General features: G+C 40.3%; 1 long non-coding RNA gene across 1 annotated transcript in view; it reads right to left on the bottom strand.

Moving 5' to 3' along the window:
• LOC137767235 (uncharacterized) overlaps positions 1 to 26,335 on the bottom strand; it is a 105,392-nt gene that overhangs the window by 26,191 nt on the left and 52,866 nt on the right. Inside the window, exon 2 of the long non-coding RNA XR_011074490.1 lies at positions 404 to 509. This is a non-coding gene — a long non-coding RNA (uncharacterized lncRNA). The remainder of the gene's footprint in view (positions 1 to 403; positions 510 to 26,335) is intronic.

Below are 26,335 nucleotides of genomic sequence, written 5' to 3'. Positions count from 1 at the left end.
CCCAGGAAGGATGAGTTTAACCCAGGGAGTGGCCGCCCCTGCTCTTTTGGATGACTTTGGGCTCATCCAGTGAGCAGGCCACTGCCTACTCCCTGACAGGCAGAATGACTAGGGAGGAATTTTTAACTCTTTCTGAAGTACTGCTTGCTTCCTGAGACTTCTCCATGCTAGACATCCATTGACTGAGATGGAAGAACACACTTTTCTTTTACAAAGGGTCAGTGAGATCTCAGGGAGTGCTTCTGACTGGGAGGAATAGGGCAGAGGGAGGGAATGGACTGGGCAGAGCATTTCTGGTTAGCAGTCCTATCTCTCATGCAAAGTAACCAAATGTCATTCTGAAATGCTCATCACTCCTAAGCACATTTTTGTTAGTGTGACTCTTGAAACACAACACACCTACCTCCAGACACTCTCGGAGCCTTCAAAAGGGAGGGACAGATTCCCCTGGTCTTCCCTTAGACGGCACCACCAATCTCCTTCTAGATGCTTTACTATTCTGCCGATTTCTGTAAGATAGAAAACACATTTAAAGGAAAAAAAAAATGTGTGCTGAAGTGTTCTAATGAGATTGAACCCCCCAATTTTTGAAAATGTAATGTCTAAAAGCCAGAATAAGTTATTTTAAACTTATCAGCAATTTTCAGATTCAATTTTGGGAACAGACTATGTTTGTTTGGGAAAACATTCCAGTGGCTTTATGGCAGCAAAGCCAAAATAGTGTTTTCAATGGTTAAGACAGAGAGAGGTACACTGCTGTCTTTCATGACATTGAAATGGCTTGCATTATGGAATGAGATCCATCTCTGCAGAAAAAAATGTGTCCTGAGAAGTGAGCCTGGGACTAAAATGGGGTTTTCCCTTCTTACTGGGTCTCAAAGATCAGGGTCCTGCACCCAGGGATGAAAGGAGCAGAGAGAGATATAGGCAAGGGTACTACATGGCAGAAGGTAGATTTTGTGGCCATGTGGCAGCAGAATGAGGGATGAGGAAAGTGTAAAAGAAAAAAAAAAAAAAACCTTGTCTAGGTATATATGGCTGGTGGACTCCAAGAATAATAATTTCCTGTATCTCGTTCTATGGGGTTTTCCTCCCTCTTTCCTATACTAGAAGTCCTTCCTATTAACCCAAAGCTTTGGTAGGTGCTGGTCTGTGATGTGCTTGGACAGATAATACAGGGGTCTTCGTCTGTACTTGGGGTGAGGAGGTGTGGGGAAAGCAGTAGCAGTTGGAGAAGCTGGTCACAAGATAGCCAGAAGTCCAGCAGAACTCCAGAACCAGCAGGGCTAGGCAGAAAATGTAAGCATACTCTGGGAATTACATGGGTGGGGAACCAGTCCACAGCTGAACTTTCAGTGGTGGATCAGGATCCGAGCTTGGACTTTTGTGATTTTTAAACACTGAAGGGAAGGATGACCTTTGGAGACTAGAGAAGCCAAAGACTTCAGAGTTAGTTAGTTGGTTAGTTAGTTAGTTAGTTAGTTAGTACTTGAGTTGCCCCCAAATCATTTATGGCCAAATGTCATGAAAGCATGAACAGTAAGACTTAAAGGCGTTTAGAGGAAGGAAAGGTTGTTCTTCCCCATGATGGCTGGGAAGGCTTCACAAAAGAAGAATTTGAACTTGATCTAGAAGAGGAGGTAGCAGTTGGAAAGGGGGAGGAGCAGGAAGAGCACTCTTGTTAGGAGAAATGGCAGGAGAAAAAGCAGGAAGACCAAGGGTAATTGTGCTTTAAACAAGGAATGGTCCTGTCTGGCTGGAAGCAAGCCTATATTCTTGAGTATTCATCCTCCATACTTCAAATTACTTTAGGTCCCATTCCTGAGGTCCAAGGATGAGAACATATTATGCTCATCTCAGTGGAGTAATCAAAGGTGCTGAAGACATCTCGAGTCCACTGGTATCACTCTCAGAGAGAGACCAATCATCCCAAGAGGACGAGAACTGTTCTAAATGATTCACCCTTGGTTTTCTCATGCCTCACATCCCCTTCTCAAAAGGTACTCCTGCATCTTACACCCAAAACCGCTGAAAAATGCTGCAAGAAATGCACATCTCCTCTTCTGCCCAGACCCCACAGCTACTCTCCTCTGTGCAAAGACTCCTCTGAGAAAGAGGTGTTTTGCTTTCTTGTTTTCATTTAAAAATGCTTATTCAGCACCTCTTCTGTGCCAAGCCTGTTCTAAGTATAGAGTACACAGCAATGAACACACCAGTCTCTGCCCTCATAGAGTTTTCCTTCTAGTAGGGAAGACAGACAAATATAAATATGTAAATAAAATGTCAGGTAGTGTTATTAATAAAAGTAAATAAGCATAGTAAGTGGACAGGATAGGATTTGTGAGCAAATCCAGAAGCGGCTCTGTTTTACACATGATGGACAGGAAAAGCCCATCTAAAGAGGTGACATTGAGCAGAGAGAGGCTGTAGGTGTGGAGGCCCATGCCTTGAGATGGGCCCAGGTTTTAAGAAGGCCACTGTGGGTGGGCAAGCTCAGTGGACACAGTGGATGAAGAGGTGGAGGGGCAGACAGAGACTCCTAGGAAAGGGACAGAGGAGGAATTATCCTGTAGCTCCTGGACGTGGACCACTCCCACCCATCACAGCCACACAATGCCCATGGTCATAACCCCACTGATCCAGCCCTTGGAAGGGCCTTGCCTGCCATTTTTCCCTCACTCCCTCAACCAGACTCACTAAACTTTCCCAGAGTTACTCTGCTCTGCAACTGGGGGATAAAAGGACAAACTTCCAGCTTCAAAGTTAGAGCAATCAACAGCCAAGGGATTTGAGGTGGCTGGGACCTTATTATCACAATGTTGTAATGAGTCTCCAGAGAAGCTCCACAACTTCACTCCAGAGAGGGGAAAGTTTCCGTCAGTGAATCAATACTTGGGGCTCCAAGTTTCAAAATTCCACAGAAACCGGGAAACCATCCAAACACATCTATGTACTAGATGCACATGGAGTCACAAAGTCTCCCAAAAATGACTTACACCAAGGCCTTGGTAGGGATGTTACTCCTGAATGTAGATGAAGGATAATACAGCAGGACCCCTGGGGCTGCCCGTGGTGGAGTTAAATGAATCTCATCACCCCCAGTTACACTTATAGCTCAAAAGGAAAGGACAGGAGGACAGACCCCAAGGCCATCGCCACAGGGTGGTTCACTTGCTCCCTCACCCACAGAACCCAACAGCAAGGGTCAGAGTCCTCTGACAGAGCTGAGAATGTAATGGTTTTGATGAAGCTAGAAAGGCAAGAAGCTCCTGACAGCCTGGAAACCCCCTCCAGCTGGGCGACCAGGAAGATCCAAGAGTAGCTGCTTCTCAGCCCTGAGGTAACTTGGGGTCTGTTTAAGGTAGCTGAGTGGTTGGAAAATGAAGAGCATGGGGCTTGTCAAAGAGGATGCAACACAACCAAGCTAAATAACAACAGTGAATATTTACTGAACATTTACTACATGTGTTTCAAAGACTACACATGTTATCCCAAATCCTCTAAGCAGACCCTATGAGCTAGGTGCTGTAATCCTGAAACCCACTCCACCGAGGAGGGGGCTGAGGCACAGAGACCAACAAGGCACTTGCTTCCAAAGTTACATAGCTAGTTAATGGAAGAGTCAGGATTTAAATCCAGGTCAGAATCCAGAACCCGTCCCCCTAGATGTTACCATGCATGGCACTCTGGAAACGATCCTGTAGCCCGAATAGTCTCAGTATGGCTCTGGATATAGTGGGCACCAACTATCTTTTGGGTGAATGACTTTTTGCTTCTCTTTTTGGCTGCGCCGCACGGCATGTGGGATCTTAGTTCCCCGAACGGGGATTGAAACTGTGACCCCTGCAGTGGAAGCACGGAGTCTTAACCACTGGACCGCCAGGGAAGTCCTGTGAATGACTTTTTACTATCAGGGAAATTTGCTTGACCAATGTCATAAGTATTGTTTCTCTTGGAAAATCTCATACTTCTGTTAAGTGCCTGGTTGGTATGAACTCTTCATTCCCAGAAGAGTAAAGAGCTGGGCTCTGTGAACTCCAGGGCCCCTCCCTGGCTTGTGCCCAGAGTTCTGATGAAACTGCTCTGGGTGAGATACAAGGCAGAGGCTAATCCACAGAGGGAATCTGTGGAGCTCAGCAGGTCCACTGTGGGCAGAACCTGATCTACACCCTTGCTGTTTTCAGGGCACTGGACACCGTCCTGGCTAACCCTAAACAGTTATGTGAGTTGCAGCTGCCCCTGGGTCTGTTTGAGAAACCATTCAACTGTCTTCTCTCTCCAACCAAAGGGATAGCCACCTCACCTCCACCATGTGACACAGAGAGCATCTATGGAGCTCTTAAAGACAAGCAAGGGGATGCAGCTGCATGGTCTCCTACGGAAGGCCATTCCCTCTACTATCCAACCTAAATATTTCCTGTCACACACCAGAGCATTTCCACTCTCCATGAGGAAAAACAACAGAGGGTAACAACTGTCTGCTTACAATTCAAACAGCCACTGTGTCCCTTCCAATGGCCAACTCCCTCTCTTCTTTGATCATTTCTGAAGCATTCTTAGATGTCTCTTATAATTATATAAGTAGATCTGATTTTTTGCAGCTTTTTATTATGAAAATGTTCAAATACACAGGAAAGCATAAAAAAAAATAGTACAATGAACACCCAAAACCCACCATCTGATGCAAATTTTTAACTCTTAGTGAGCATCTATGCTTCTATGGATAGATGACATTTCTAAAGACAGGAAAAAGTTTCAAATATTCACAAGAAACCTAATTAATGACTATACTCAATGGTGAAATATTAAAATAATTCATTCATAAAATAATAACATTGAAATCAGAAATATATAAGTTTGATATTCACTAATTTGATCTTGGTTAAAAATTATGACAGAAGACAAAAGCTATAAGCCTTAGTTAACAATGTAAAAAATTGCCTTGAAGGAAAGGGAGAACACTGACAAAGAGGCTTTAAGAAAAAAGAATAAAAACCATATGATCATCTCAATAGATGCAGAAAAAGCTTTTGACAAAATTCAACACCCATTTATGATAAAAACTCTCCAGAAAGTAGGCATAGAGGGAACCTATCTCAACATAATAAAAGCCATATATGACAAACCCACAGCAAACATCATTCTCAATGGTGAAAAACTGAAGGCATGTCCTCTAAGATCAGGAACAAGACAAGGATAACCACTCTTGCCATTATTATTCCACATAGTATTGGAAGTCCTAGCCACAGCAATCAGAGAAGAAAAAGAAATAAAAGGAATACAAATTGGAAAAGAAGAAGTAAAACAGTCACTGTTTGCCAGTGACATGATTCTATACATAGAAAATCCTAAAGATGTCACCAGAAAACTGCTAGAACTAATCAATGAATTTGGTAAGGTTGCAGGATACAAAACTAATGCACAGAAATCTCTTGCATTCCTATACACTAACAATGAAAGATCAGAAAGAGAAATTAAAGAAACAATCCCATTTACCATCACAACAAAAAGAAAAAAATACCTAGGAATAAACCTACCTAAGAAGGCAAAAGACCTGTACTCAGAAAACTATAAAACACTGATGAAAGAAATCAGAGGTAACATGAACAGATGGAGAGATAAACCATTCTCCTGGATTGGAAGGATCAATATTGTGAAAATGACTATACTACCCAAAGCAATCTACAGGTTCAATGTAATCCTTATCAAATTACCAATGGCACTTTTCACAGAACTAGAACAAGAAATTTTACAATTTGTATGGAAACACAAAAGACTCCGAATAGCCAAAGCAATCTTAAGAAAGAAAAACAGCTGGAGAAATCAGGATCCCTGACTTCAGACTATACTACAAAGCTACAGTAATCAAGACAGTATGGTACTGGCACAAAAAACACAAATATAGATCAGTGCAACACGATAGAAAGCCCAGAGATAAACCCACGCACATATGGTCACCTTATCTTTGACAAAGGAGGCAAGAATATACAATGCAGAAAAGACAGCCTCTTCAATAAGTGGTGCTGGGAAAAATGGACAGCTACATGTAAAAGAATGAAATTAGAACACACCCTAATACCATACACAAAAATAAACTCAAAATGGATTAAAGACCTAAATGTAAGGCCAGACACTATAAAATTCTTAGAGGATAACATAGGCAGAACACTCTATGACATAAGTCACAGAAAGGTCCTTTTTGACCCACCTCCTAGAGTAAGGGAAATAAAAACAAAAATAAACAAATGGGACCTAATGAAACTTCAAAGCTTTTGCACAGCAAAGGAAACCATAAACAAGACGAAAAGACAACCCTCAGAATGGGAGAAAATATTTGCAAATGAAGAAACTGACAAAGGATTAATCTCCAAAATATACAAGCAGCTCATGCAGCTCAATATCAAAAAAACAAACAACCCAATCCAAAAATGGGCAGAAGACCTAGATAGACATTTCTCCAAAGAAGACATACAGATAGCCAACAAATATATGAAAAGATGCTCAACATCACTAATCATTAGAGAAATGCAAATCAAAACCACAATGAGGTATCACCTCACACCAGTCAGAAGGGCCATCATCAAAAATCTACAAACAATAAATGCTGGAGAGGATGTGGAGAAAAGGGAACCCTCCTGCACTGTTGGTGGGAATGTAAACTGATACAGCCACTGTGGAGAACAGTATGGAGGTTCCTTAAAAAACTAAAAATAGAACTACCAGACCCAGCAATCCCACTACTGGGCATATAACTTGAGAAAACCATAATTCAAAAAGATAAGTGTACCACAATATTCACTGCAGCACCATTTACAATAGCCAGGACATGAAGGCAACCTAAATGTCCATCAACAGATGAATGGATAGAGAAGATGTGGCACATATATACAATGGAATATTACTCAGCCATAAAAAGGAACGAAACTGAGTTATTTGTAGTGAGGTGTATGGACCTAGAATCTGTCATACAGAGTGAAGTAAGTCAGAAAGAGAAAAACAAATACCGTATGTAACTCATACATATGGAATTTTAAAAAGCAGTACTGATGAACCTAGTGTCAGGGCAGGAATAAAGACGCAGACGTAGAGAAAGGACTTGAGGGCGCGGAGGGGGAGGGGAAGCTGGGATGAAGTGAGAGAGTAGCATTAATGTATATACACCACCAAATGTAAAATGGATGGCTAGTGGGAAGCTGCGGCATAGCACAGTGAGATCAGCTCGGTGCTTTGTGATGACGTAGAGGGATGGGATAGGGAGGGTGGGAGGGAGGTTCAAGAGGGAGGGGATATGGGGATATATGTATACATATAGCTGATTCACTTTGTTATACATCAGAAACTAATACAATGTTGTAAAGCATTTATACTCCAATAAAGATGTGAAAAAAAAGAAAACATAAACCAACCATTGAGTCTTGTTAGATAGATAAGAAGACAGCAAAAATATTTACATATCAGTTACTCGAAAATTTAGTGAAATCTACATTTTTTTTTTCCTGGATCTTGTGCTTACAGAATTGAGCATTTGTCTGAATCAGTCAACTAAAAAGACCAAGGAGCATTCCCACATTATTGAAAGAGTTTTTAAAAAATACTTCCGGGCTTCCCTGGTGGCGCAGTGGTTGAGAATCTGCCTGCTAATGCAGAGGACACAGGTTCGAGCCCCAGTCTGGGAAGATCCCACATGCTGCGGAGCAACTGGGCCTGTGAGCCACAACTACTGAGCCTGCGCGTCCGGAGCCTGTGCTCCGCAACAAGAGAGGCCACGACAGTGAGAGGCCCGCGCACCGCGATGAAGAGTGGCCCCCGCTCGCTGCAACTAGAGAAAGCCCTCACACAGAAACGAAGACCCAACACAGCCAAAAATAAATAAATAAATTAATTAATTAAAAAAAAAAAAAAATACTTCCATGGGGACTTCCCTGGTGGCACAGTGGTTAAGAATCCACCTGCCAATGCAGGGGACATGGGTTCAAGCCCTGGTCCGGGAAGATCCCACATGCCTCGGAACAACTAAGCCCGTGTGCCACAACTACTGAGCCTACGTTCTAAAGCCCAAGAGCCACAACTACTGAAGCCCTCGTGCCTAGAGCCCGTGCTCCGCAACAAGAGAAGCCACAGCAATGAGAAGCCCGCGCACCACAACGAAAAGTAGCCCCCGCTTGCTGCAACTAGAGAAAGCCCATGCGTAGCAACAAAGACCCAACGCAGCCAAAAATTAATTAATTAATTTAAAAAAAAAATACTTCCATGGATAGTTGTCTTGTAACATTGAAATTAAAAATATTTGTTATAGGAAACCATATGTGTTTAAAATGTTTATTTTCAGAAGACTGTGTTCATGTAAAGTTGTAAACTATTTTCAAGAGAGGCTGATTTATTTATCACTACTATTATTATCACCTCACATATGGAATTATATAGCTAAATAAATGCTCAGGAGAAAACTCATAGCCTAAAATGCTTATAAACAAGAAAGAATAAAAATTAATGACTTGAGCATGCAAAACAATAAATTAGGAAGAAAAATTAAGAGGAAGGAATTAATATAGAGAAAAGCACAAAGTAATAAATTTTTATAACTAAAAACAGCAAATACAAGAACTGATTTTTGAAAATCAACTAAACAGATTAACTATTAGTGAGCCTAACTTTTTTAAAAGGAGAAAGCACAAACACACCAAATAGGAAAGGAAGAAATAACCAGATACAGCAGAAATATACATATATGTATATATATAGTAAAGACATAATATATATATTTGGTTTTGCTCACATATATCCAAATACATTGGAAAACTTGTATGAAATGGATCAAAACTGACCCTAGAAAAGATGGGAAATCCAAACGTACAGAAGTAGCATAGAATAAAGAAAGTTGTCAGAGTTACCCTCTACATACTCCCTGCCAAACATTGCCAGATGCAGATAATTTCACAGAACTAAGCACAGAAAATAAGGAAATTTTTCTAATTATTATCATAAAGCAAACATTATATCAATAGGAAAACAGCAAAACTAGTACAAAAAAGGGAAAACTACCCACTTATGCGTATCAATGCAAAAATCACAAAATAGTCACAAGAATCCAGTAAAGCATTAAAAAAATAAGATACCATAACCAAGTGGGATTTTTCAAGGAATGCAAGACAATCGGATATTAGGAAATCTATAAATATAGAAAAAAAGAGAAACATCTTATAATCACTTCCATGGATGTTGAAAAAATTTTTTATAAAAACCAACTAACATTCTTAATTTTTTTTAGCTTAGAAAGTTTTTTGTTTTTTTTAATTTTTTAATTTATTTTTGGCTGCGTTGGGTCTTCGTTGCTGTACGCGGGCTTTCTCTAGTTTTGGCAAGCAGGGGCTACTCTTCGTTGTGATGCGCGGGCTTCTCATTGTAGTGGCTTCTCTTGTTGTGGAGCATGGGCTCTAGAGCGCAGGCTCAGTAGCTGTGGTGCACGGGCTTAGTTGCTCCGCAGCATGTGGGATCTTCCCAGACCAGGGCTCGAACCCATGTTCCCTGCATTGGCAGGCGGATTCTTAACCACTGCGCCACCAGGGAAGTCCCCGAGAAAGTTCTTAATAAAATGGGAAAAGATGAATACCTTCATAACATTACATATCTGTAATCTCCAAAGTCAGAATTATTTTCAGTTGGGAAAGACTAGAAGCTTTCCATTAAAGTTAGAAAAACCGCAAAATGTTCACTATTGCCTACAATATATGGTGCAAATATTCAAGAGAAATCAGGATGAAATTAGCAAAGAGGAGATGAAAACTGTACAATTTTTAACTGGAAACTTCCAGAAAATTATCTCAGCCAATAAATAAATTGAGTAAGATGGCTCAGTACAAAGATAATATACAAAAATCAAAAAAAATATATATACAAAAATCAGTAGCTTTATTATTAGTGAGAAATAGGTTGCAGATAACGGAAATCATTCAAATTGGTATAAGCAGAAAGTGATTTTTTTGTGTGTGGTTTACAAAGTCACTGGAAGGAATGGAAGAATAGGATCTAAGCAGAACTTCCAGGAACGCTTAGCCAGACTACCTCTGCTGTGATGGGGTGCACTGCCAATTCTACTGCAGGAAGCTGCTGGAGCAGGAAAAGTGACACTGTCTGCCGGGAACCATGTTGGAACACGGTTATCTCATGCCCTGCCACTCTCCCCACATAACACAGCTCCAGATTCTGTATTCTGCATGTACAAAATCTATATTTCATCCAGAATACTAGTTATGATGCAGTCTTGGAAATGTAGTTTTCAGCTATAGAAAGTCAGCTCTAAAGAAAAGCTGTAAAAATAATCTCCTTGCACTTAAATCACTTTTAAATCCAGATGCTGTATTATAAAATGCCTTGTTCTGTGCTGATAAGAAACTTAATTTCATAAGCTTTCAAATTAAACACAGCTGGTTAATCAACCAGGGTGAAAGAGTCAAATAAGAATAAATTTAACTGTGTTCTCAAACAAAAGTGACAAATTTCTCTGTTGGTTTCCTGCTATTCAATATAAAAATACATAAGTAAAGGTGATTCACTGTTAAATTATTTCATAACTCATTTTAAATGAATACCTTAAAGTTTGTCAAGAATCATGAACTGGATTTAGTTAAACAGGAGAAGTCATGAGGCACAGCTAAGTGAAGGAGATAATAATAGTTTATTAATGATATTTGTGAATCACTTCCAGTAAATCTGATCTGCCAATGAACTCCTGCTTGGTATTCGGAAGTGGTTCTTCATAAGCTATAAAAAAGCCCAAACAACTTTTATTTATTGAGCTAGGTACCATAATTCATTGACTCCTTTCTGCAAAAGTTAAAAACAATCTAGACAGCATAACCAAATAGTTGATGAATATTCTCCTTATGGAAGTATTCCAGCTACTAAAGAAAGTACGAAAGAATTAGAATACAACAGTATGAAATATTCTTGACAAGAAAATCAAACCTGAATCTGATCAAGCCTCTACATCAAACAACCAGTCTTCAGGGAATACAGAGGGGCAGAGGAATGGGTTGCACAGCACCACGAGGATGCAAAGAGTAAGCAGAGACTGTGGGCATGTTATAGGACAAATGACCGGTTCACTCAACTAAATTGTAAGGGGAACAGAAAGAGAGAGCCAGGATGAGGATCTAGATTTTAGAAACCTTAGGGCAACATCAGCAAGTTGCAAAGTATGGTCTGTTATGTTATGTTAAAAAATTTTTCAAGATGACCAGAGAAATATGGACAGTAAATATGAAAGGCTATTTAATGTACTAAGCTCACTATGCTGTATTAGGTTATATGCACTGTTAGTATTGTATATATTAATATATAATATTATTAGGATAAATATCAAGAAATTATTAAACTTATGTTAAGAGAAATATGTCAAGAGAGAAAAAGATAAAGTAAATGTGGTACATTGTTAACATATGGGGAATCTGGGTGAAGGATATATGGGAATTCCTTACAACTTGACTGTAAATCAAAAGTTATGTTAAAATAAAAAGCTAAAAGAAAATAAAATTGTGTTTCATTTCCACCAGTCTCAAACGAAATAAAAATAACCAAGACAGAGGAAACTGTCTCTCTAGAGCCACAAAGTCCTTGTTTACACAGAGGAAGTTTATATCCTCCAGGTGGATAGCCAGCTGTGCCATCACTACCTATTAAAAGTATCCTGGCGCAGGGGGACTGACCTGAAGCAGGAATGGAGCCCGGGCCCCCACAGGGCCAGAACTCCACAGTCGGTGAGCCGCCCTGGAGCATTTTATAGTCCTTGTTGCTGTAGTTCTTGTTGTGAATACATTATTTTTCTTATTTTCTTATGCTTTATTAACTCTAGTGATATAGTACTAAATCTCTTGGGCTTTAGACAATCATATTACCAGCTTGTGTTTATCTCTTCTTTTCAAACGTCTCTACCAGCTACATCATTTTGTGTGACTGTATTTGCTAGAAAGCCTACAAGATAATATCAAATAATAATGTCAATAGCAAGCATCCTTATCTGGTTCCTAATTTTAATTGAAACCATATTTCAATGAGCTCTACTGGTGTGTTTGGTAATTGGTTTTTGTTATATTTAAGAAGTCTGCTTTTGTCCCTATTTTTATAGAGTTTTAAAATTAAGAATGGCTGCTAAATTTTATCAAAAGTTTTCAGCATCTATTGATATGATCATAATTTTTTTTTTTTTTTTTTTTTTTAATTTTTGACTGTGTTGGGTCTTCGTTTCTGTGTGAGGGCTTTCTCTAGTTGCGGCAAGCGGGGGCCACTCTTCATCGCAGTGCGCGGGCCTCTCACTATCGCGGCCTCTCTTGTTGCGGAGCACAGGCTCCGGACGGACGCGCAGGCTCAGTAGTCGTGGCTCACGGGCCCAGTTGCTCCGCGGCATGTGGGATCTTCCCAGACCAGGGCTCGAACCCGTGTCCCCTGCATTGGCAGGCAGATTCTCAACCACTGCGCCACCAGGGAAGCCCGATCATAATATTTTTTATTTAATTTGTTATTGTCCTAGATTATGTTGCTAGATTTTCTGATACTGAACACACTTGTATTCCCGGAATAAACTTTTCTAGGCATGATTTATTATCCTTTTGATAAATACCAGATTTTACTTAGTAGTATTTAATTTAGGAATTTTCCTCCTATATTCAAAAGCGTGCTTGTTCTGTATTCCTTTCCCTTATTTTTAGGTTTTAGGTTAAAGTTATATTGGCTTCTCAAAAGGAATCAGAGAGATTTCCATCTTTTTCTGTGACCTAGAATAGTTTAAATAACATTGAGATTATCTGGTCTCAATCAATCTCACAAAATATAGCTGTGAATCTATCTGGTTCTGCCTCTTTTTATTATTAAATCTTTAATCACCTTTCCAGTCTTCAATATTTAATTGGTCTACTCAGACTGCCACTGGCCTGCCTAATTCACACCTTCCCACCCTAGAGAGAAGTTTACCTCTCAGCAAACCTAGCCAACTTACACATAGCCAACAGTTGGCTCTCTCATTCAAGGAATGGCCCTTTTATGGAAATAGACCTACTCCTCTTGGGAGAAAAACCCACAGCAGCTACCTTTATTTAACAAAGCCTTTATTCATAAATATAACTGGATTCTCAAGTACCACCAGATATTTGAATAAAAATCAATAGCATGAAGAAAGAGGTACAAAGATGAACAAATGGGCAACTAACATTAGAGAAACCTGAGGTGATAAGGAAATTAAAATTGCTTTAAAATTTATGCAATACTCAAAATGATTGAGTGTATATGATACTCATAAAAGCATATAATCTGTGAGGAAAAAGGAGCAATCAGAGAACAAAAATGCTTTTTGACATTAAAAATACAAATGTCAAAAAATTACACTGGGGCTTCCCTGGTGGAACAGTGGTTAAGAATCCGCCTGCCAATGCAGGGGACACGGGTTTGAGCCCTGGTCCAGGAAGATCCCACATGCCGCAGAGCAACTAAGCCCGCGAGCCACAACTACTGACCCCGAGTACCACAACTACTGAGCCCGTGTGCCTAGAGCCCGTGTGCCTAGAGCCCGTGCTCGGCAACAAGAGAAGCCACCGCAGTGAGACGCCCACGCACTGCAACAAAGAGTAGCCCCCGCTCGCCACAACTAGAGAAAGCCCGCACGCAGCAACAAAGACCCAACGCAGCCAAAAATAAATAAATAAAATAAATAAATGTATTAAAAAAATAATAATAAAGTTGTTTAAAAAAATTGCACTGGACTGTGTGAATAATAAAATGAAAATAAGATAATACGAAATCAGAATTAAATTTAATGCCCTATAGTGGAGACTAGAAAGTAAATAATTTCAAAATATAAAAATAAATTTAAGCCGCATGGAAGATGGATCCAGAAGTCAAAGATCTGTCTAAGAGAAGTTTCAAACTGAGACAATGGCAGGAAGGAAACGTTCAAGGAAATAGCTGAAGAGAATCTCCCCAAACTTCATGAGTCTTCATTTTGAAATGATCTATGTGGAGGCAAACAAAATTAGTTTTTAAAAGACTCATTCCTAGACTCCATCTAGTAAAATTTCAGAACTCCAAGGGTAGAGAAAATCCTGAAAATTCCCAGAGAGGGAGTGAGAAAACAGGTTACCAGAAGAAACAAGGGTAAGAAAGGCACCAAACTTCTCATCAACAACATTTAATTCTCAAAGACAACTGAACAATATTTCAAATTTTTGAGGGTGGGGAAAGGTTTGTGTGTTTTTACTATTCAATTAATTTTTTTTATAAATAATACTCTTACTTGGTAAAAGAATGAAACTATATTAAAAAGTGTTCAGAGTCTCACTCCCATCCCCACTTGCTCCATTCCCCACTCACCTGTCTCCAAAGGTAATAACCATTTCTATTAGTTTCTCATTTATCCTCCAAGTTGTAAAAACAATTTTGAACTTAGATTTCTAAACAATCAATCTAAATCAAGCCAAAAAATCAATCAAGTTTTGGGCAAAATAATTGCATATGCGACACAAGCACTCAGAGTATAGCGTACAATGGGGTTTTTGGGAAATAAAATGCTAGAAAAAGATTCTAGCAAAATGAAAAGGGAACCAAGAAAGAGGACACACAGGATAGACACTAGTTATATGGCAGCCAGCTGAATATGACCTATGAAAAGTGAAAGAAGCTTAAAAGAAGTTGAGGAGGATCTGCTAGACCCAGAGACAGATATACTAGGATAGAAAAGTACCAAACTACCTAGAGGCGGTGCTCCGCAACAAGAGAAGCCACGACAATGAGAAGCCCACGCACTGCAACAAAGAGTAGCCCCTGCTCTCCGCAACTAGAGAAAGCCCGCGCACAGCAACGAAGACCCAACACAGCCAAAAATAAATAAATTAATTAATTTTAAAAATAAAACAAAATTACAATATAGCTAAAAATATTAGGACATGGGAAGAAAGAAGGATAATCAATTTTTTAATCTTTGGTAAGGGAGTATCTAGGAACACTAAAGTTGACAATAAGAAGAGATTCAATTATTGTTAACTACATGAACAAAAAAGTAACTACTGCAGTCTGGACTTGGGGGGATCAGGGAAGTGGGAGGTACTGCAGAAGTGATAAATTCCTCATCTTTGAGAATATAGCCCCAGACACTGTTGAAAGATGATAAACCAAGGAAAAAGGCAGAGATATTACTAAAGACAGAAATATTAATTAAAGATATAATTAACCAAAGGATGTTAATTAAAGATAAAATAATAATCATGTGAACAATCCCAGTCAGAAAGTATTATCAGATGCTTGTTGTTAATTGAACTAGGGGAAGAGGAAAGAAAATTTTTTACTTTTCCCATCTTACAACCCTCTATAATATTTGAATTTTTTAATGTGTACTACTTCTATAATTTTTTAAACAACTTTTTAAAATATCTGTACGAGGATATACTTTATAATGTTTGTAACTGTGGGAATGGGAAACAATCTAAATGCAGAGAGACAAATAGGAAACTGATTAAAATAATTTAAATTGATTTTATGTATTTACTGACATGGAAAGATCCCCACACTCTATCAAGTTTTTTTATTTAAAAATAACCCAAATGCTAAATAACATGTACATCACGATCCATTATTTTAAAATCTGTGGTGTATATAAATGTGTGTATGCACAAGATGCTTATTCTAAAATGTGAATAATTATTGCAGCCAGGTGGTAAGAATGCAGGTGATTTTTATTTTTCTCTTTTTGCTTGGATTTTCTAAAATTTCCTATAAGGAACATAAATTATTTTATAGCAAAAAGAAAACAAAAATGTTATTTTAATACATTTTTCCTTAACTCATTCCACGTTTCTGCTGATTGAAACAAGGTCACAAGGTCTATTTGTAATTCCTGGCACAACTGAATATTTATCTGAGTCAAAATCTGTTTGACATCACCCTCAAATCAAAGTGTTCAGGTACAAAAATGTCCTTCAACCCACAGTGATAAGAATGCAGTTTCATATTTAAAGCAGATAAAAAGAACATCATTTGCCCAGTACCTAGTGCAGCTGTGACATCGATTTCACAGCCAAGGAAAGGGGAATCTAAATCATCACAGATGACAACAAAGCACAAGCTGAGTTTGTCAGAGGTAGTTCATTGTCTCGGATATTCATTTCAAATCGCTTTGGGAAGGGAAACGTACTGTTGCTAAATTTCAAAACATCTGAAAATCTGTGACTTTTCCAGTCATAAAGAACAGTCCTGCAAACCTTGATAAGAAAGTTTACGTTGACTTCATTACAACAGATTTAACAGTGAGAAAACAAAGCCAAAAGCAATAGGTACTAATGCTCTAGTGCAAGTTCGGATCCAAAGCATTTTCATCACCTCGAAGTAAGAGGGTCACAAATCACCACCCCCCTGCAATTTGGGACATTTTACTTCCAAGTAAAGGCCGCCCTGTACTTCAGAATTTTTAAAGTGACAAGAAGACACTTCAAAGGTAACAATATACTTCCATTCAATTTCACTTGTAATTTTTGGCCTTTGTCTAATCTTAATCAGATTTCTCTGAGAACGAGAATTCAGAAAATCAAAATAGTGTTTACCACAAACTGAAAAACTGTAAAGGGCAGTGCTGAAGTAATAATTATGGTAACAATTATTGAGCTTTTCCAATGCACCAGGCACTATATTAAGTACTGATTAAGTACTTAAGTGTTGTTAAGTACTTAATCAGTACTTAAGCACTTAATTAAATTAAGCAATTAAATCAGTATTTAAATGCTGATTAAGTCCTGTATTAAGACCATTTCTCATGTTGATACTCACAAAACCTCATGAAATAGGCAATAATATTATCTACATGTGGCAGATTGTATTTTCTAAATATGGCCGCAACTATATCTCCCATCCCAAATGCTTTCCACAATGTGACTTTGCCAAAGTTCCTATCAACAGGTTGGGGCCTATATACCCTCACTTTGAACCAGGGCAGGCTTTAACCAACTGAGTATGGTAGAATGATGTCATATAACTTCCAAGGCTAGGTCAGAAAAGGCCTTGCAACTTCTACCAGGCTCTTGGGATGTTTATTCTGGGGAAAACCAGCCACAACTTAAGAACTCCTAGTATAGTTAGGCCATCATGCTGTGAGGCCATGTGTAGATATTTCTAATCAATAGTGCCAGTTGAACTCCCAGCCAACAACCAGTCTTTTTTTTTTTTTTTTAAAAACATAGTAACTTATTTATGTATTTATTTTTGGCTGTGTTAGGCCTTCTTTTCTGTGCGAGGGCTTTCTCTAGTTGTGGCGAGCGGGGGCCACTCTTCATCGCGGTGCGCAGGCCTCTCACTATCGCGGCCTCTCTTGTTGCGGAGCACAAGCTCCAGACACGCAGGCTCAGTAGTTGTGGCGCACGGGCTTAGTTGCTCCGCGGCATGTGGGATCTTCCCAGACCAGGGCTCGAACCCATGTCCCCTTCATTGGCAGGCAGATTCTCAACCACTGCACCACCAGGGAAGCCCCAACAACCAGTCTTCACTGCCAACCATGTGAGTGGACCATCTTGGACACCCAGCCCAGTCAAGCCTTCAGATGACTGCAGTCCCAGTCTCATGAGAGACCCTCCAGGTAAGATTTCCCAGCCAAGCCCTTCCTGAAGTCCTGACTCACATTTTACACCACCAAGTTCAGGGCGCTTTGCTACACGGCAACTGTAACCAGAACACACCATTCTGCAAATGAGGAAATTGAGGCTTAAAGAGTGATTTGACTCCAGGTCTTAACTATCATTTTATCCAGCTGCCAGATGTTGGCATAATAAAGTTTGTACCATGCAGAAGATATCTCTCTCAAGTCACATGTTTATTTCAACACGTCCATCAGCAGAACACACTGTGGGAGGAAAACTGTGACTTCACTGAAGTGAAAGCAGTCTATTTCACTGCATTTTGTGATTAAGTGGTTTTCTTTGTTTCCGTCTATTGATCTGTTAACTAAAATGTTGAAAACCTCTTACAAGTTACTTATGCTATTACAGCAGAGTGCTCCAACCTACAGTAGGCAAGTGTCCAAACAAGAGATATCCCAGGAGATGACTCTCTGTCTCTCCCTAAAATCACTTCTAGCAGGCTGTGTTGACATTTCAGAGGTCAATTCTTGCAGAATTTTCTCAAAGCATGAGCTATATGGACTCATGTCAAAGATTTTATTTAACAACTCATTCATTTATGAGGGAAACCGGTAAGATATTACAACTAGCTTAAAGAAGCATTCAAAGAGCAATGACATTTATAGGGATACGAAATTCTGAAATGAATTTGCAAATACGTGCACACTGGGTCTATTACAGAAAATTGTCAGTCGCATTCTAATGAACACAATCCATGTGTTTTTCTACAGACAAGAATAATTTACATTATGATTAGTTTTCTACAATTTACAAAGTGCTAAAACATCTTTAAAACACTGGAAGGCAGAGATGACCTGAGTGAGTGAGTTAGGACACTCACTAATTTTGTAATCTTTTTTTTCCCATTTCAAAGTCCTTCATGATATTCACATTTTTATTGAGAAAGGATTAATAACCTAAATTATATTCATATTGCAAAATTTACTTAGAGCAATTTAATATATGTACTTCTACTCCTTTGTAAATTTTACATTAATATTTAATTCATTGATTTATAACACTATATGATGCCAGGTAAAGCAAATACTAATCTTAGTTTACAAACTCGTGTATACCAAATTTAATTTCCTTGCTATTCTTAAAACTCAGTTTAATTTCCGTAGACGCCCCATTAACCTGATGGTAGAAACTAAATCTCAGTCAGTTCTGGGTTCTCCCACAAGCACACTTTTCTCCAGTGTTGTGTCTAAGTTCTGAGGAAGCTGGGAGGAGGCAAGGAGGCCTCCTTTGCCCACCGGTCCTCTGGATCCTCCCATCTTGCCCCAGGTCATCAGTCCACAGGTAGCAGGTACATTGCTCCTCATTTTCATCAATGAGGCCCTTGCAGGCTGGGCGGCTCTCCCTGCTCTCTCTGTGCCCCTTTCAGACACTCTAGCCTTTATTACTGCACCTCTCTGAGCTGTGGGAAACTCTTTGATGCTCTCAAACGTCCCACCTGCCTAGGAACTTTATGCAGCCACTTTTCCCCTAAGGTACGGTCACTGCCCTGGACCTTCCCAGAAAGCACATTACAAGTGCTCACTGTTCTCAGACCCACAACTCTGTGTGGGGTTCTGTCATCTCCCCCCTTAGACTCAGCCTGGGGTTGGGAAAGGGCAGAGTACAGTCCCGGGGACCCAACAGTTCTGAGCTATCCTGTTTTCCTCTTCAAGTCTCCTCTTTCCCCTGTTATGCAGAATCTCGGGAAATAAGAAGCCTTGCCCTGACTCATCAGGTTTTTTCTAGGCCCTGAGTCCTAAACTTGAAAAGGCTTTATTCTGCCTTCTGCAATAACATTTCTTTCCCAGTTTCCTTACCCAAATGGGAGGAATAAGACAGCTCGGAGGGATAAGAAATACCCATAAAAAACAATGGTTAACAATTCAAAACTGTGATACCACCACATGGGTACTGTGCCAGATGTTTGAAAGACAAAGAAAAATATGATTCAATTTCTGATGTTAGGATTTGTCCAGGGTCACACAGCTAGTAGGGAAATACAGAGGAAAAACTCAACAGTGATAATATTGTATTTAGTGCAATATCAGAATTTAAATTTATAGATGAGAGGAATGTGGTTGGGCTGGGGGTGGGTAGGAGAACTACTCAGAAAAGTTTTCTCATGGAAAACTCGATCTGATTTTTGCCAAAGTTAGAAAGGCATTTCAGGTAGAAAGAACAGCATATGTAAAGGTATGGAGGCCAGAGAGAACATGTTCTTTTCAAGAAGGACAGGCAGTTTGGTTGAAGACTAAGCTATGGAAAAAGAATCATGGAAGAAGAAACTGGAGCAGTAGGTGGGCCCAAGATCAAAAGGATGCTACACTAGAAAGCTTACATTTTACTCTGAAGGTTAATGAAGGCATCCAATGATTTTAGGCTGGAAAATATTATAACCTGTTTTGTGTTTTTAAAAGATCACTCTAGCAGAATGTGGGGGACTAAAGTGAGAAAGATATTAAAATCCAAGTAAGAGATAAAAGAACCCAAGCTAAAGCACTACCAGTGGGGATGGAAAAAACAGGAAATTTATTTGCAAGATATTTTTGAGGCAAAATTACAGAAGTTGGGGTAAGAGAGTAAAGGAGAGAAAGGAGTCCAGGAAAACTCCCCAGATTCTGGCTTGGGTGACCAAGGAAATGATGATACCATTCACATAAACAGGAATACACATGAAAAGGGCAAGTTTGGGCAGAATTGGATGGGGGGAGAGAGGAGGATGATACATTCGCATTTTTTCATTCATCTAAAAGATACATGGTGAGAAATCATGCTGTCAACCCTGCCCCTCTCTACCCCAAACCACCACCTGCAGCAAGTATTGTTGTTTTATTGGTCTCTGGTATATCCTTCCAGTCAGTTTTATTTTTATCTTTATTTTATATTGGAGTATAGCTGATTTACAATGTCGTATTAGTTTCAGGTGTACAGCAAAGTGATTCAGTTATACATATACAAGTATCTATTCTTTTTCAAATTCTTTTCCCATTTAGGTTCCAGTCAGTTTTAACACATTGGCTTTCAGGAACCCAGGTAGAGCTCTTCAGTAAATAGTTGGATAGATGGTTCTGGAGTTCGAGAGAGATACCTGGGCTCATGAAAAATCAACTCAATACCAAAAAATCAAATAAGCCCATTAAAATATGGGCAAAGAAACTGGGTAGACGTTTTTCCAAAGAAGACATGCAAATGACCAACAGGTCCATGAAAATATACTCGACATCACTAATCATCAGGGAAATGCAAATCAAAACCACCATGAGATGGCACCTCATACCTCACACCTGTTAAGATGGCTATTATTTTTCAAAAAAGAAAGAAAGAACAAGCGTTGGTAAGGATGTCAAGAAAAGGGAACCATTGGAACTTCCCTGGTGGTCCAGTGGTTAAGACTCCATATTCCTAATGCAGGGCGCCCGGGTTTGATCCCTGGTCAGGGAACTAGATCCCACATGCTGCAACTAAGAGTCTGCTTGCCACAACTAAAAAAAAATCCCGCATGCCGCAATGAAGATTCTGCACGTGGCAACGGAGATCCCATGTGCCGCAACTAAGACCCAGCGCAGCCAAATAAATAAATGAATATTTTTTTTAAAAAGGGAACACTTGTACACTGTTGTTAGGAATGGAAATTGGTACAGCCATTATGAAAAACAGTGTGGAGGTTTCTTTAAAAATTAAAATAGAACTACCACATGATCCAGCCATCCCACTTCTGAGTAAATATCCAAAGGACACAAACAAAAAAATTTTTTTAACTGTTAGGACCTCCTTGTGGTCCTCAAAGCCCTTTACTGGATGGTTCTTTCCAGAGAGGGAGCCACACACTGACAGGGCTGTGGGCAGGCATTGCTTCCAGCTCCCCACACCTCGGGGGAACAAACTGTGGGCAAGACACTGACTGCCATGGTCCGTGATCACTTCTCCAGGGACGCATAGTTGAGCAGCTTCTCTATCAAGTCCAGTGGGCTAGCAGCATGCAGCAGCAGTAGTAGCCCTTAAGGCCCAGTGCATCCAGGGTGTCCCCCTATTTCAAAGAAATATCGGCAATCTGTGTTTTTTGCAGCATTACCCACAATAGCTAAGGAAACAACTTAAGTGTCTGTCACCAGATGAATGGATAAAGAAGATATGGTTTATATATATAAAATGTAAAAAAATTAATAAGCAGAAATCTCAGTTAAATAGAATTGAGAGACCAGAAGGGGGAGTTCTCACGCCCTGAGACGATAGCAAAGCCCAACAGGAAGAAGAGAGACTCCCTTTCTTTCCTGGCAAGGACTCAGCCAATGAAAAGTCATGGACGCTTTGTTTACTATAGCCCTCCCAACTTCCTTTTCCTCTCTACAAAAGCATTTTCCTTCCCTTGTAGCGCAGAGATTTTCACATGGCTCACCATGGTTGCAACCCCAAGTTGCTGATCCCAAATAAACCCATCTTTGCTGGAAAAATATCTGACAGTCTATTTATCTCAGGTAAACAATACAATGGAATATTATTAAATCATAAAAAAAGAAGGAAATCTTGCCATTTGCAACAACATGGATGAAACTGGAGGGCATTATGCTCAGTGAAATAAGCCAGACAGAGAAAGACAAATACTGTATGGCATCACCTATACGTGGAATCTAAACAAACAAACAAATAAAAAGTCCAACTCATAGAAACAGAGAGAATGGTGGTTTCCAGGGCCTGGGAGGGTGGAAGAAATGGGTAGGTATTGGTCAAGGGTACAAACTCCTAACTATAAGATGAATAAGTTCTGGGAACCTAATGTACAGCACGGTGTTCATAGCTAGTAACATGGTATTTTATACTTGAAGTTTGCTAAGAGAGTAAATCTTAAGTATTCTCACCAAACATGCATACACAAAAATGGTAACTATGTGAGGTGATGTGTTAGTTAACTTCATTGTAGTGATCATTTCACGATGTACACAGTCATCACACTGTACACTTTAAATATATACCATTTTATTTGTCAATTATATCTCAATAAAGCTGGGGAAAAATATAATCCTAACCTTTTCATTTCCTTCCCTTATTTCCCTTTCCCCTAGGACCCCATCTTCTATCATCTCCTAGCCCCAGTGAGGTAGGGACCAGGGTAGGATTAGCCAAGGTTCTATATTACTTGTGATGGTTCCTTACATCCCTGTAATAATTGGACTGCCTAATATTAGACAGGAGTCCCAATTTCATAGGAATAATTAGATTTATTACTTTAACTAAAATTAACTGTTATTCTTGATCTGAACAAACAAGTGAAACTTTTGTTTGCAAAGCTGTAGTAACAGCCAAGAGAGTTGGGAAGAAGCTGAGTGAGGCTCGTTATACTAATTCTCCAGGGATCACAAGCACCATAAAACTTAGGAGAAGAGTAGATCCCTGAAGAAAACAAAGCTGCAATCCAAATCCCTCAGCCCTTATGTCACCTCCACAAAGAGATGTGTTTATTCCAGGAGTAGCTCATTCACTGTCTTACAGTGCCCCATTGTCCACAGAAGAAATATCATCTCGCAGAAACTTGCCCAACGTGAGGATGTAATAAAAGTCTTTATCAGTTGAAATCACCCCTATTAGTTTAAAAGGAGGATGAAGGAAGATTCCACTAAATGATAACTGAACTCTTCCAAGGCTTCTCCCAGGATGAGCTTGCTGAATGTGGAAAATTTCAAAACATTCTGGACTCATCAGATCCTGTGAGCTGAATGATGACAAAGTCCAAGGAAACCATTCTCCCATCTGGGAAACGCCAGCTGACCATTCAGGATACTTTGGAAAGGAATAGTTATTCTTAAAGAATAAGATCTGCATTTAGAGCCCATAGACAATATTGCAAGCTCAAGAAATACCCATATGAACCAGGTATCTTCTGGAATCCTGTGAGTAGTGTATTTGGAATGGCCTGATTGGGACTTCCCCAGAGGGCTGCTAGACACCTAACCCTGGGCCTCAGGGGTAATCTCCACCATGGCACTGCAGAGGATAGCAGAGCAGCAATGGCTTCCCCAAACCGTCCTCTTCCTGGCACTTGTCTTCGATAGTTTTTATAAGATGTGGCACATCGAGCACACACACTGGGTCTCATTTGAAACTTCAGCCCCACCATCCAGGTCAATGCTAGGCAAGTCAACGATTATCCAGGCAGAACCATTAAGTTACTCACATTGAGGAGATCTGCCTGTCCCACCTTGTGCTCTGTGTAACTGTCCCCTTGGAAAACCCAAAGCTCTGGAGAGCATCAAGTTTGGGTGAAACTCTTAACGCTTTTCCTTAGAAGGAGAAGATCTCACCCACCTTCTAAGTGTGCTAGAACTATCCAGAAGGCAAGACGAACCTCCAGGGCATCCACAGAGACTTTCCCACTGGCCACTGCATGACTGACCCTTAAAACAGTGAATGGGGCTTCCCTGGTGGCACAGTGGTTAAGAATCTGCCTGCCAATGCAGAGGACACAGGTTCGAGCACTGGTCCGGGAAGATCCCACATGCCGCGGAGCAACTAAGCCCGCACGCCACAGCTACTGAGCCCGCGCTCTAGAGCCCGCGAGCCACAACTACCGAATCCCGTGCACCACAACTGCTGAAGCCCACACGCCTAGAGCCCGTGCTCCGCAACAAGAGAAGCCACTGCAACGAGAAGCCCGCGCACCACAACGAAAAGTAGCCCCCGCTCGCCGCAGCTAGAGAAAGCCCGCGTGCAGCAACGAAGACCCGACGCAGCCAAAAATAAATAAATTAAATAAATAAACTTTTTAAAAAAACAGAAAAACAATGACTGGTGTGAGTGGATGGTGCAGCCATGCCCAGGCTCTCAGGCTACCAGGCAAGTCTCCCCTTTCACTCACCAAGCCTGAAGGATAAAGGGAGAAATACCTGAATTCATGAAGTGGACCCCTTCCCTTTGTATCTGGAAGCCCCTCCCCCTGGCTGTTGACCTCTCATTTGATACAGGAAAAAAACAGAAGTTTATCAGCAGCCCTGTCTATGAGCTATACCCTTAGACTAATCACAATGTCTTTTCATGGTTTATCTGTGCTAAGCTCATGATTCAGTACGAACCCAGAGCTTTCTCCTCGCCTTCCACTCCCATCGAACTCTTCCTCATCTTAGTCTCTATTCCCACTTCTCTTCCAATGTGTCCCACCAGGACTTCGCCTAAATGATACTCATTCTATTAGCTCCTGATGATGTGTCTGGGTATCACATTCATGTTGTGTCCTGCTTCTGTCCTGGAAAGAGCTGGGTAAGTTTCTTGGCTGCCTGGGCTCACCTTTGAACCAAATGATTGGGCTACAGAGAACTCTTTTTCAAATCGCTGAGTATCTAAGCAATATTGAGCCTTGAAATAACCCCTGGAGAATAGCCCTTAGTTACATCCTCAGAGGCTGATCAACTATTTTGTGTTCTTTAGTAACTGTCAACAAGTGTTATATACAATAGTAGTTTGTGGAATAACTTTGAATAGTGCAGCCTGTGCTGAAGAGAAGGCAAAACCATAAAAAAGAGAAAGTTTATACAGTTTACCATTTCATCTTCTCTTCTAATATCCCCTAGCATCTCTTTCATCCCAGGTACCTAAACTGGGTCCCAATCTTATTCTCCAGTGACTGGTAAATGATTCTTGCTACAGTTCTGCCTGATCATTAAGGGAATAGTTGATAATGCTTAAGGAAGGAAACTTCCAGGGATGCGGACATTTAAAAAGAGATCTTTTTTAGGGTTTGGGGTTTTTTGTTGTTGTTCTTTTTGGGTTTGTTTGTTTGGGTTTTTTTTTTAATAAATTTGTTTATTTTTGTCTGCGGTGGGTCTTCATTGCTGCACGTGGGCTTTCTCTAGTTGCGGCGAGAGGGGGATACCTTTCGTTGCGGTGCGTGGGCTTCTCATTGCGGTGGCTTCTCTTATTGCAGAGCACCGGCTCTAGGCATGCGGGCTTCAATAGTTGTGGCTCGTGGGCTCTAGAGTGCAGGCTCAGTAGTTGTGGCGCACGGGCTTAGTTGCTGTGCGGCATGTGGGATCTCCCCCGACCGGGGATCGAACCTGTGTCCCCCTGCATTGGCAGGTGGATCCTTAACCACTGCGCCACCAGGGAAATCCTGTTTGTTTGGGTTTTTTTGGGGGGGAGGGTGTTTGTTTTTGTTTTTGTTTGCTGCTGGAAGCATTCTAGCAGACCCAAACAGACCTCTGTCCCTTTACTAGCTCAAACTCCAGACTGTCTCAAAGATGGAGAGTTTCCCCTTAGAGAATCTTTGTGGGGAGACATCTCCACGTTCTAATGAGGAAAAGCAAACCCTCTTCAGATGGGCCATTTTAACGGACTACTTGACATATTACTCTGCAAGGCTACTGTCCTCTAGGAAGTACTACATAAGCAACATGTCCTCAACTTATTCTGTGTCAGACAACACCAAATCCATCTCACAGACATTTGAGGTGTTATTCACTCATTCAGTAAACGTTTACTAAAGCTGATTATTTCAAGAAACTTGTTCTAAGCGCTATATAAAATGCAGAGATTAATAAAGACATCTTTGAGCAACAAATGAAAAACAACCATAAAATACAATAAAAGTTGAGTGATATATAATAAAACTATGAGAGATACAGAGACTCAGGCATTCAAAAGAGAAGGCTTCATGGAAATGACAGCACTTATTGAGGAGAGACTTAAAGGATAAATAGGATTTG

This window comes from Eschrichtius robustus, chromosome 1, assembly GCF_028021215.1.
Source record: "Eschrichtius robustus isolate mEscRob2 chromosome 1, mEscRob2.pri, whole genome shotgun sequence".
NCBI lineage: Eukaryota > Metazoa > Chordata > Mammalia > Artiodactyla > Eschrichtiidae > Eschrichtius > Eschrichtius robustus.
The sequence above is the reverse complement of the archived record's forward strand: the minus strand, read 5'-3'. Positions and strand labels throughout refer to the sequence as shown.